The 12496-nt window shown below is 50.9% G+C and overlaps 1 long non-coding RNA gene and 1 other non-coding gene across 2 annotated transcripts; both read right to left on the reverse strand.

The window, feature by feature from the left end:
- Positions 1-3946: 3946 nt before the first annotated feature.
- Positions 3947-6695, reverse strand: LOC120866795. Its single transcript, XR_005721743.1, has 3 exons — positions 6088-6695; positions 4476-4733; positions 3947-4050 (listed from the first exon to the last, which is right to left on the reverse strand). It is a non-coding gene; the product is annotated as an uncharacterized LOC120866795 (long non-coding RNA).
- On the reverse strand, positions 5865-6051 carry LOC120867468. Its single transcript, XR_005721897.1, has one exon.
- Positions 6696-12496: the final 5801 nt, after the last annotated feature.

A 12496-nucleotide genomic window follows, 5' to 3' on the forward strand; every position in this document is an offset into this window, starting at 1 on the left:
TGTTGAAAGAGCCGGATCCCAGGCCACACCCCGGACCCTTCAGAATCTGTCTCTCTTGTCGGTGGTGCCTGCTGGCAGAATATTTGTTTCTTTATTACTTACTTATTGGACTGCACCAGGTCTTGGTTGCAGCATGCAGAATCTAATCCTTGACCAGGGGTAGAAACCAGGGCCCCAGCTTTGGGAGCATGGAGTCTTAACCACTGGACCACCAGGGATGTCCAGAGAAGTCTCTTATTTTTTAAAATATTTTATTTATTTACATCAGGCCCCTTGTGTGGCACACGGGAATCTTAGTTCCCTGGCCAGGGATCAAACCTGGGTCCCCTCCCCTGGAGTCTTAACCACTGGACCACCAGGAAAGTCTGCATTGGGATGTTTAAATCTCCAGGTGATTCGGAAGTGCAACCAAAGTTGAGAACCACTGCTTAGAGGACATCCAAGCAGGAGCTACAGGCTAGCAGCCCATCCTCCTCTCCCACCCCCTCCTCACCCCCTCCCAGCCTCATCCTCTGCCCTAGCCTGCCCATCCCTCCGCTCCTCTCCCCAGGCCTGGCATCCCTTGTGCATCAGGGGCCAGTCACCCATACCGCCACGCAGAGGGGGCCTAGGACACCTCCCCTTCCAAAGCCCCCTCCCCCAGAGGTTAGTCCCAGGAGACAGCCTCTTGAAAGCGTTTTGCTCCTGTACACAGAAGCAACCACAGCTTGAGAGCAGCAAATGAGCAGAAATCTATCATCCTTAGGAAATTGGTTCCGGCCGCCCTGCAGAGTCACAGCAATCAGAGGCCCTTCAAGCGCCCGGCGAAATGAATAGGTTTAATAGTGATGCACCAGCTGTCCCCGGGACACTTGTAAGCACCTGGGCTGTGGGGCTGCCCCTACCTCTCTGGCAAGGGCTTAGATCAGGCACTTGGGGGCCTCGGTCCCCAATGGCTCCTTTCACAAAAACCAGGATGGAGCTGATCTCCTTTCAGACTCCAGATACGTTTTCAGCCAGGCTCACATCCCATCCTGGAAGCAACCTGGAGAGGCTGACTGGGAGGGCAGGGCTGGCCTTGACTGGAACTGGCCAGCTTTCCTAGCAGCCAGAACCCTGAGCAAGCTGACCAGACAGAGGGTGGAAGGCAGGAGCAATGGCTGGTTGGGGGTCCTGCCCCTGGAATGACCCTGAAGACATCCCAGATCCCTGCAGACCGTGATGGCAGTCAGGCAATTGAGGACACCCACTACCATTTGTCCAGTGATCTCGGGCAAAAGAGCAGCACAGTAATACCCTGAGGGGCCACTGAAGATCAGATGGCCCCAAAGACAGGAAAGCCAGCCTCCACAGTGTGAGCTCACTCCCTCCCTCCCTGGACACCTGAGAATCAGGGCAAAGGCTTGACTCGCCTGCGGGTCTCAGACGTGCCCCTTCGGTGGTGGCAGCTGCACGTGACCACTGGGACTCAGGGTGGGGCTGGGGCAAACCCAGAGGAGCCACGAGTGTAAAATACACACTGGGTTCTGAAGATCCAGTTTTTTATAAAAGTAAAATGTCTAATAATTTTTGTATGACTGCACGTTGAAACTATTTGTGGCGCATGCGTGTGCGTGTGTCTAAGTAGCTTAAGTTGTTTCCAACTCTTTGCAACCCCATGGACAAAGGAGACACCAGATTCCTCTGTCCACAGCATTCCCCAGGCAATACTGGAGTGGGGTGCCATGCCCTCCTCCAGGGGATCTTTCTGACAGAGGGATTGAACCCAAGTCTCTTATGTCTCCTGTACTGGCAGGCGGGTTCTTTACCACTAGCGCCAACTGGGAAGCCCATTGTTGGCATACTGAGTTAAATAAATTATTACAAGTAATTTCACGTTTCACTTTTTCAACATGGCTATCACCAATCTAAAATGTTTTGTGCGGCTTGCGTTACCTCCAATACTGTCAAGAGTCCTCAGGGCCACCACGGGACTCTGTTCTGGCCCCAGCTCCTCGGTGTGCCAGCTGCCACGGCTGCAGAGCCCCAGGCTGACTCCTTGAAGCCCATACTACACAGTGGACCACGAGGCGCCCGTAACGCAGCACGCCTGGGCGCCTCTGCCCCACCTCGCCCCCCACCATCCCCGAGGCCACCTTCTCTGCATGTGGGAGCAATTCCTCAGGAACTGCAGGCCACACCCTGCCCCATCTTTGCTTGGGGAGACTTTGTGAACGGCCCTGAGGACTGAAAGGCCTGTTTTCCAAGAGGTTTCCACTCCTGAGGACTCAAACTTCCCAGCCCTTGCTCTGTACATCCTGTTATGCAGGCGGTACCTTCCCAGCCCCACGCCCACTTCCTCTCACAGGGCTGTGCAGAGGCTTTTGCCTTGGTTAGGGTTGCCAGATAAAACACAGAATACCTGGTGAGATCTGAATTCCAAACCAACAACAGAATTTTTTAGTTTTAGTATATCCCATGCAATATTTAGGATATACTATAAAAATTTTTTTTCGTTTATCTGAAATTCAAACTTAACTTGGGCAGTCTGTTGTGATTTGCTAAACTCGGCAGCCCTGCTTGGACTACATCTCTGGAGTGGGGTTTGGGTGTGTAGCGTTAAGAGCGTCCACTCTGGGTTCAGGGTCTGCCTCTGCCAGTTCTGTCTCCCTAACCTCAAGGCCTCAGTTCTTTCATCTGCACATGGAGATGACTATCAGGGTCCCTGCTTCACCTGACTGCTGTGGAGTGAGATGAGATCAGCCACAAGAAACCTGGCCTGTCCGAAGCACTCCCCTGCTGTGAGGCAGTGGGGACACGGCAGCGGGCCAAGGTACAGCCGTCAAAGCCAGGGCAGGATGCTCTCCTCCCCGCAAAGGCGGTGTGCTGGGGCTATCAGGTACAAAGGGGCACACTGCCCATGGCGCTGCAGCATTCAAACTCTGGGGCCCCAAGGGGAAGGGTCCTGCTGGGGGCGGGTTGGAAGGCAGCCTCTGTCTGCTGAACCCTGGGACTGCTCGAGCCCTCTGACCTCGGAGTGAGGACAGACAAGGCCACTCAGAGAGGTGACAGGGCTTTGGCAGGTTCTCCTGGGCCTCTCTGAACCACTATACTGGAAGAGATGAGTGGAAATCACCCAGCTAAGCATCAGGCAGCCCGCCAAGCACTCCCGGGCTTGTCTCCTCCTCTGGATCGTGACTTCTGCAAGCCGTGTGGGGACAGAGGTGGTGACATGGGGTAAGCTTGACAAGGCCGGTGGAAGAGGCTCTGGAGGGCCTTGAATGCCAAGTTAACTCTATAAAACTCATGTGACAACGTGTGTATTGTGAGCATTTGCCTGAGCCTGGAGTCAGGTGCACAACCACTGACAGCAAGCCCCAGATTATAGCGTGGCCTGGACTGGGGACGTTTCTGTGCCGCAAAAAAAATTATGAGCACAACAGAAAGATGGCCCGACGGTCTGATGATGGCACTACCACCATCACAGCTCGAAACACCGGCTGGTGTTCCTTCTCCACATCAACAGAGGGAGAAATATTCGAAGACACTGGGACTTGGGAGAATCTCTGCTGGGAAGTATGGCCCCACCCAGTGCCAGCAGAGCCCCCCAACCTCTGTTAACACAAAGCCCCCAGGTCCTGCAATGTGTATGCACCCTGGGTGTGTGCTGAGGGTGGGGGTTCCTCGCTCACTGAGAAGCCTGGGTGAGAGTGGGGTGCTCAGGGACTAAGTCACAGGTCCAGGGCACTAGCAGCCCAGAGGGTGTGTGACCTTGAGTTACTCCTCCGTCGGAAACTGAGCTGCTCACTGCGCCCCCTGGAGGCCAAGGGCACACACTCAGCGGGTGGTCAATGAGCACAGAAGCCATGACATGTATGAAGTCTCCTTGGGGTCCGACTCCTTTCATTTATATTTAAACAAAACAGGATCTTAAGCAGGTCAGCATTCAAAAATTATGTAGATAAGAATGAAATCAGACAAACTCAGAAAATGCTAAAACACAACCACTGTATTTCAGGCACAGAGAACCAGGCAGAAACAAACTCAGCAGGTGTTCGCTCGGCAAGCACACACCTCCTCCAGTGAACTCACCTGCAAAGAAAGTACAGTACATCAGTTCTTCGTTCAACTTCAGCAAGTCTGAACATTCAGAGAATTTAAAACTGTCTTAATACAACAAAATACCCTTCAAAACCTAAAATCTACCTTCCACCCAGAACATGATGTGGCTGGTTGCCCACCCTGCAGTGACCCAGCCGCCCCTCTCCTTCCAAGGCTACAGGCACCATCCCAGTGACTTCCCAACAACTCCCACCACCACCCCAAGCACACCATGGCATCCACCCACCACCACGTGGGGCCCTCAGAAACTTGCCCACACCAGGCACAGTAAACTGCCCTCTGACAACCCCCATAACTCAATACCAGCCTGCCTATCCCTACATTCTCCTCCCGTTCTCTCTCACTGGGTAGTCACCCAGTTTGGCCCCAACTCTTCAGCTCCCCAGTCCTCTCACTTTCATGCTTCCCGCCTTCTGTCATGTTTCATCAGCTGGAAATGGCCTTCACTTCCTCACAGGGTTACATCCTGCCGGGTCCCACTGGAAACTCGTCTTGCTGGGGTCCGGCACTTCCTGCTGTCTACTTCTCTGCACCCCAAACCCCGGAAGGCCAGGGAGCACGCTTTTCTTGACGTTCCCTCCAAAGCAGAGATGTAACACTTTGACTGCTGTAGGTACTTCAACGTGATGAAGGATCGCTTCTCCATCAGTGTGCTGACAATGAAACAGGCAAAGACAGAAGGAGGAATGATCCTTCACGGAGTAGGCTGAACCACACCAAGGAAATAAAAATGAAAAGAAGTTCCACTAGTAGTTACTGTGTGAGATCCCCAGCAAAGACCAACAGGAGGATTCTCTCCAAGTGGACCTCGTCTCAGTCTCTATCCAGGAAGTGAAAGGGCTCAGATGTCATGATTCCAGTAAGGGTGGCACTGTGCTTCCAGTAACTTCTAGACCTGCACTGTTCCACGCAGGGGCTGCTAGGCACACGTGGCCATTTACATTTAAATGAACATTTGGACTTCCCTGGTGGTCCAGTGGTTAAGAATCCACCTGCCAGTGCAGGGGACACAGGCTTGACCCTTGGTCCAGGAACAGTCCCACGTGCCACGGACCAACTAAGCCCGGGCGCCACAACAAAGACCCCGTGCAGCCAAAAAAATAAATAAATAAAACAAAATTTCACTCCAGGATTGTGGCCACCCTACTGAACAGCACAGATATAGGCCATTTCCAGCATCACAGAGTTCTGCTTGACTGCTGCTCTGTACACAGGGCTGTTTTGAAATAACAGTTTTTAGCACATCATCTTGTTTAAAACCCACACTGACCTCCTATAATCCTCAGGACAAAGCTCCAAATCCTCAAATGAGCCGCAGGCTCTGTGTGGCCTGTCCCTCCCCCACCTTTTCAGCTTCTTTTCACGTAATTTTCCACTTTACGTTCTGGGCTACAGTGGCCTTTTCTCAGTTCCTCCACTAGCCAATACTAGCTAGGCCACTGGACCTTTGCACATGCTGCCCCCTGGCCTTCCCACCAAACTCCTACACACCCTTCAGAGCCGACTCAGGGTCTCATCCTCAGGAAAACCTTCCAGTCTCCATCAGGTTCTTTGAGACACGCATTCTTGTAAGACTGTGCTTTCCTTCAGAGCATTAATATCAGCTTGAATTATACTCTCTTTAGAGTTATTTCCCCAACTAGGCTGTAGTTTCCTGAGAAAAAGGTCTGTAACATCTCTGTGTCCCTAACACTTAGCTCGGTGCCTGGCCAAAGTATCATAAAGTATTGAATAAAACAAATATACATGAACACTGTTCATAGGTATTTTTCTTTCAAAGAACGTTCTGTTTGCAGTATCATACATGATCATCAAACTGCTGCTAGAATGTTCACACCTGTTACTGCAAATTCAAAACCCAGGAAAAAGTTCTCCTAGGAATTTACTTTAGGTCAGGGTCGGGCTGCCTGGTACAAGGTTGCACCCACAACTGGGCAGGTTCAACAACACAGGAGCCTCTCCCCAGACCATTGGCCTCAGGACCCTGCGTCTCCACTCTTGACCTACCTGGATCCCCCAAACTGACGTCACTCCGAATATGCTCTAGGCTCCCCGCAGAGGAGTAGCAAAGATTGCAATGCCTTCACCCAACCGCCGGGGCCTAGAGAGCTCTCATCTTCTCATAAAACCCTGGGGAAAGAGATCCACGTGCTCTAGGAGAATAAACCCCACGTCTGAGGTCAGGGGCGGCGGCTGGGAGGAGCTACCCTACGCCCGAGGTCAGGGGCGAGGGCTGGAATAAGTTTCATGGATGTTTACACACCCCCCAAACCTCATGCTGCCCTTCCAGCCTGGGATCCAAGACTTTTCTAAGGGGTGCAGCGCCTCCTACTGTAGCCCCTCACCCCGACCCTGGTGCCTGAGTTTGGCCTCTTCCGTCCAACATCCAATTTCTATGCTGGGAATGATTCCTGAAGTCCGGTTGCCGGGAGCTTCGTCAGCGCCCCAGGGCGGGAACTGGCGCCGCGGATCAGCGTCATTCTGCGGGTTTGGGGTTCGGCCAGCGGGTGGGAGCGAGCGAGCACAGCCCCTCTGACACCACGGAACACGTGGCGGCCCTGCCTTCCCAATCTAGAGTCAAAAGCAGGTCCGAACACGCACTTCCGGCCGTAAGTGACGGCTTACCACAGAGACAGCAGCTAGAAGATCTCCTTAGCTCTGAAACTGGGTCCTCCATGGCCGCCTTAAAGGGGCCGCAGCCGCGAGATGTTGCAGAGGAGCGCCCTAGCTTGGAGGGGAGGGCGCTAGAGCAAGTGAAGCAGGAGGCCAGCTAGGTTTTCGGAATGGAGCCGCATCCCGAGGCCGGGGATAGATTCAATGATCACTCCTGTTTTCCAGGTGAAAAGAGCCATGCTGCAGAGAAGGTGAATTACTCTTCCAAGTTCGGCCAGCCAGGAAGCCATTGGTCCTCTCGGTGCCCACAACTGGGCAGGTTCAACAAACAGGAGCCTCTTCCCAGACAATCGGCCTCAGGACACTGTGTCTCCTCACTAAACCTACCTGGAACCCGCCCCCCCTCCCAAACTGACGTCCCTCCGAATATGCTGTAGCCAGCAATCTTGGAATCTGCCTTTAGGCTGGGCCGGCATTCTGGTTAACCACAGGCCCCCTCCACTCCCTACTGCTTTACATTTATACCACCTGCGGTCCCAGGAGGGTGCTTGAATTTGTGACTTGGGGGGTCTCCAGGCTAAAACCCCCAACTTACTGGCTTTCAAATCCTTCAGAATCTAGCCTTGTCTGCCACCACGCTCTCCCTTCCTCAGTTACAGGGACCTTCTCACCCTGCCCCCTCAACTCCCAGCTCCACCAGCCTCATCATCCTGCAAGTCTTGAAGGACAGGGTTTGTTTTCGCACGTGTAGTTCCTCACAGAGCCCGCACCTGCGTGCTGCCCACTCCAGGTGCTGAATGAGGGGGGAGGAGGTGAGGCAAGCCGTCAGACAGATTCTGTTTTGCTCCTTACAGTGTAGTTTAACTCATGGGCCTCTATTTCTCTGTATGTGACATAAAAAGGCTGCAGCAGGTCCCAGCCTTCATTTATCAGTAAATCTCTGTTTTTAGATGCAATATTTTTCAGAAATCCAGTAGTTAATACAGATAGAGTTTTTATTTTACTTTTTTTCTTTTTTTGAATCCGCCACGGGTGTACATGTGTTCCCCATCCTTTAAAAAGATAAACTTTTAAAAACCCAACAACAAAGAGACCAAAAAAAAAAAAAAACAAAAAACAACAACAACCATTAAAAAATGGACAAATAATTCAAATTTATCTCCAAAGAAGACTTGATTCAAATGGCTGATGGTCACATGAAAAGATGGTCAACGTTGGGGCTTCCCTGGTGGCCCAGTGGCTGGGAATCCACCTGCCAATGCCGGGGACATGGATTCAATCTCTAGTCCAGGAAGATCCCACGTGCCTCAGAGCAACTAAGCCCATGTGCCACAACTACTGAGCCCGCGCTCTAGAGCCCTTGCTGCTGTGTCACTTCAGTCGTGTCCGACTCTGTGCGACCCCATAGACGGCAGCCCACCAGGCTCCCCCGTCCCTGGGATTCTTCCAGGCAAGAGCACTGGAGTGGGCTGCCATAGCCCTTATGCCACAACTAAGGAAGCCCGGCGCTCAGGGGCCCGTGCTCCACAGCAAGAGAAGCCGCCCCAGTGAGAAGCCCGTGCACGGCAAGGAAGAGTATCCTCTGCTTGCTGCAACTAGAGAAACCCATGTGACACGACAAAGATCCAGCGCAGCCAAAAATAAGTAAATAAATAGTTTAAAAAAATAAAAAAAGAGAGAGATGGTCAGCATCTTTAGATATCAGGGGAATATACATCAAAACCACAATGAGGTGCCATTCTTATCTAGTAGGATGGCTAGAAGCAAAAAATCTGAAAATGAGAACTGATGGGCAAGAACACGAGAGAGCCCAGAGGGAGGGAGAAGCCAGATGACAATTAGGAGCTCAGTATGGCTCTTTCCCTGGTGGCTTTCCTGATGGGGGCGCCCGGTAATTTTCCTGGAGAAATGCCTGGGATGGGAGGGAGTGTGCCTAGAATAGCAGGAATGCCTGGGCTCAATGGAATTTTTAGTGATCCAGAGATTTTCTTGCAGCCATGCAGGATCCAGAGGTTACTGTGACCTTCCGGGATATGGCTCAGAACCCAGCAAAGATGTCAAAATATCGGAACAACCCAAAGCTTATGAATCTCATCGGTAAATTGTCAGCCAAATTTGGAGGTCAAGCATAAAGCCCTTCTTTTAATTTCCTTTTATCTTTTGGGGCCTGTTTGTTTGTTTGTTTGTTTGTTTGTTTTCTCTAGGCATCATACCTTTCTGACAAATAAAGCCCCTGCTGAAGGAAAAGCAACTTGGACCACCTAATGGATGTCACAATAATACGAACCAGCATCTCTCTGACCTTCTTATGAGGAAAGCTGGGGTACTTCGAAGATAATTCCTACTCCTCTGCCCCAAATGCAACTGAAACATTCTTACAGTGGTTTGCCATTAGGGTGTTCATCAGATAAGTTTTCCTACTAGAAATTAAAATCTTTAAACAATTTTTAAAACTTAAACATATCTAAAACAAAAATTTTAAAGAATAAATAATAAAAAAAGAATATGAATGTGTGGAAAAAAGAAACTAGATAAAGTAGGAGATGCTCTGGGGGAACCGAGACAGCCCCGTGAGGCCTTGTACTGGCCTGGTTCCAGAGGTTTCCTATAAGTTCTGTGGACTGCAGGTACCTCAGGTGGTATAGAATCTGCCTGCAAGGCAGGAGACCCAGGTTCAATCCCTGGGTCAGGAAGACCCCTGGAGAAGGGAATGGCTATCCACTCCAGTCTTCTTACCTGGAGAATCACATGGACAGAGGAGCCTGGCGGGCTACAGCCCATGGGGTCGTAAAGAGTTGGACAGGACTGAGCAACTAACACTTTCACAGCCCAGAAAGCAGAGGGTGCCACCGTGGGACACCCCCAGGACTCTTCCAGCTCTCAGGTCCTGGATCCATAGAGTCAGACGCACATCCCGGCCTTGGGGGAAGTTATGGTTTAGGGGAAAGGTTTGCATGAAACCCGGTGCTAGAAACACTACAGGGAAATAGAGTTTCCGGGAACGACTAGTGACACATAACTGTCCAGATCATTCCGCGTTATTCCCAGGGAGACAGAACAGAGGGCTCTCCAGTGGAACAGTCTCTAGAACACTGGACATTAAACAAACACGTCTTTGTGTCCTGTCCTATTTCCATCTGCTGAAGTGCTACCTGGATGTGGGGTCTTTCTTTAATATATAATTTTTTATTTATTTACATTTATTCTTTACTGTACTGGGTCTTTGTTGCTGTGCAGGCTTTTCTCTGGTTGTGGCGAGTGGGGGCCACTCTTTGTTACAGTGCGAGGGCTTCTCACCGGTGGCTTCTCTCGTTGCAGAGCACGGGCTCTTGGCACGTGGGCTGCCGTAGCTGCGGTGCTTGGGCTCAGTAATTGTGATTCCAAGGCTCCAGAGCACAGGCCCAGTAGTTGTGGTGCATGGGCTTAGCTGACCCCCGGCATGTGGGATCTTCCCAGACCAGGGATGGAACCTATGTTTCCTGTATTGGCAGGTGGATTTTTTGCTACTGTGCCACCAGGGAAGCCCCTGGATGTGGGTTCTTAACTCTGGAACTTCAGCTTTTGTCTGTGACTGCACCTCTAGACAACAGTCTTAATTTTTTCTTTTCCTTTTTAACCATGTTGTGTGGCTTGCAGGATCTTAGTTCCCTGACCAGGGTCAAATCTGGATCCTGGCAGTGAGAGAGAGACAGGAGATAGGCCCCAGGGTGAGCAGCTGGAATTCATTCCCTGTGGACAGAAGCTCCATAACAGCGAGAGAGGAGGCTGGGCCCTGCCCAGATAAGAGATAAAAGACCACGCATTCCTCATTCTTAAAGTGAAGGAGACTTTCCTGACTACACATGCGCAGAAAGGCTCCTTGGAGGTCAAAAAGGGAGAAGGGCGCTTCCCCACAGTAAGTGATGCCAACCTACCCGTGGGCCTCTTTGTAGAATCCATCCTGGTTGAGAGATGCACACACATGGGAGGACCCTGAGATGTGCCAAATACAGACAAGGCAAAACACGATGATTGGACAAAGGAAACCTGGAAGAAATGCCCCATGAAAGCAATTCAAACTACCACAACGCTGCAACTCCCTCTCTCTGAGCCTGCCAGTGTAGCCATCCGCATGTAGTCTTTTCCTCCTAATAAATACTTTACAGTTTCATTACTTTCTTTCTGTCTTTGTGGGAATTTATTTTTGCAAAGCCATACAGGCCAGGGCCTTGTCACTGGCCCGTCTGGTTCCTTGTGGTCTATGTGTGTGTGTCTGTGTGTGTGTGTGTCAGTCGTTCAGTTGTGCCCAGCTCTTTGTGATCCCATGGACTGTAGCCCGCCAGGCCCCTCTCCATGGAATTCTCCAGGGAAGAACACTGGAGTGGGTAGCCATTCCCTTCTCCAGGGGATCTTCCTGATCCAGGAATTGAACCCTGGTCTCCTGCATTGCAGGTGAATCTTTACCATCTGAGCCACCACGGCAGCCCTCCTGGTGGTCTAGGGGCTAGGATTCAGTGCTCTCACCTCTGTGGCCTGACTTCAGTCTCTGGCTGGGAATTGAAACCCTGCTTCAAGCCACTGCAGGCTGAGGCCACCCAACACCAAAAGCGCCAAATCCTGACCACTGGACTGCCAAGGGATTCCCACAACATCAGTCTTCACTAGTTCTCCTATGCGACGAGTGTGCTGGGCACCTGAGCAGGTGGTGGAGGGAAACTTCGAACCCAAGGGAGGAGACTCGTGAGAACACTCTGTGTGGCTGATGGCATGCCTGCACATGGCTCCTGGAACGTCCCCCAGCTGTCTCCTGATCACTCCGTTCCAGCCCCTCTGTGGCGTTGGCCTCCACTGGTCGAGGCGTGGTGACAGCGTGCTTATTTTCCCCAAAGAATACATGTGTGTATATATAACAGGCTGCTCCGCCCTGTGGATGAGCCTTACCATTTATGATGTTTGTTCCTCTGGAGTATGTAAGAGGGTTGAAGCAGGCAGGACTCCAGTCTTTCAAACAAGATGCTACTTTAATAGTTGTTGTTTAGTCATTAAGTCATGTCTCTTTTGCGACCCCATGGGCTGTAGTCCACCAGGCTCCTCTGTCCATGGGATTTCCCAGTCTAGAATACTGGAGTGGATTGCCTTTTACCTTCTCCAAGGGATCTTCCTGACCCAGGGATTGAATAGTAGCAATGCATAATTAAACATATGGTCTCTAAGAAGTCATTTTTCTTATGTTAAAAATGGCCCTGGGACCCAAAAGGACTATACATTACATTACATGAAGTCGCTCAGTCGTGTCCGACTCTTTGCGACCCCATGGACAGTAGCCCACCAGGCTCCTCTGTCCTTGGGATTTTCTAGGCAAGAGTACTGGAGTGGATTGCCATTTCCTTCTCCAGAGGATCTTCCCAACCCAGGGATCGAACCCAGGTCTCCTGCATCGTAGACAGATGCTTTACCATCTGAGCAACCAGGGAAGTCAAAGGACTATAGCAGAAAACAATAAAAAATGAGCTAAAGAGTAGTTCACTAAAGTCAAGATTTTGAGCTTCTTTCTTCGTCCACTAGAGGGTGGAATTATACACCAGACTGTGCTCTCTTTTGCAATTTGGTATAGAGTTTTTTTTATTTTGTGGGAGTTTCTTTGTTTCATTTATTTACTTTATTTTTGGGGTTGGTGGGTTTTTTTTCTTTTTTCTTTTTTTTTGGAATTTAGTCAAGATTTTATTTCATCAGAAAGTTATGCAGAAGAATTAACCTGCATGGTTGGGCTCTTTCTTACAAATCGGCAGGGGTGTCCCAGCTGCACAGAGTCCCCGGGAAGCAT

The sequence above is a fragment of the Oryx dammah genome, unplaced genomic scaffold (assembly GCF_014754425.2).
Source record: "Oryx dammah isolate SB20612 unplaced genomic scaffold, SCBI_Odam_1.1 HiC_scaffold_8, whole genome shotgun sequence".
In the NCBI taxonomy this organism is placed as follows: domain Eukaryota; kingdom Metazoa; phylum Chordata; class Mammalia; order Artiodactyla; family Bovidae; genus Oryx; species Oryx dammah.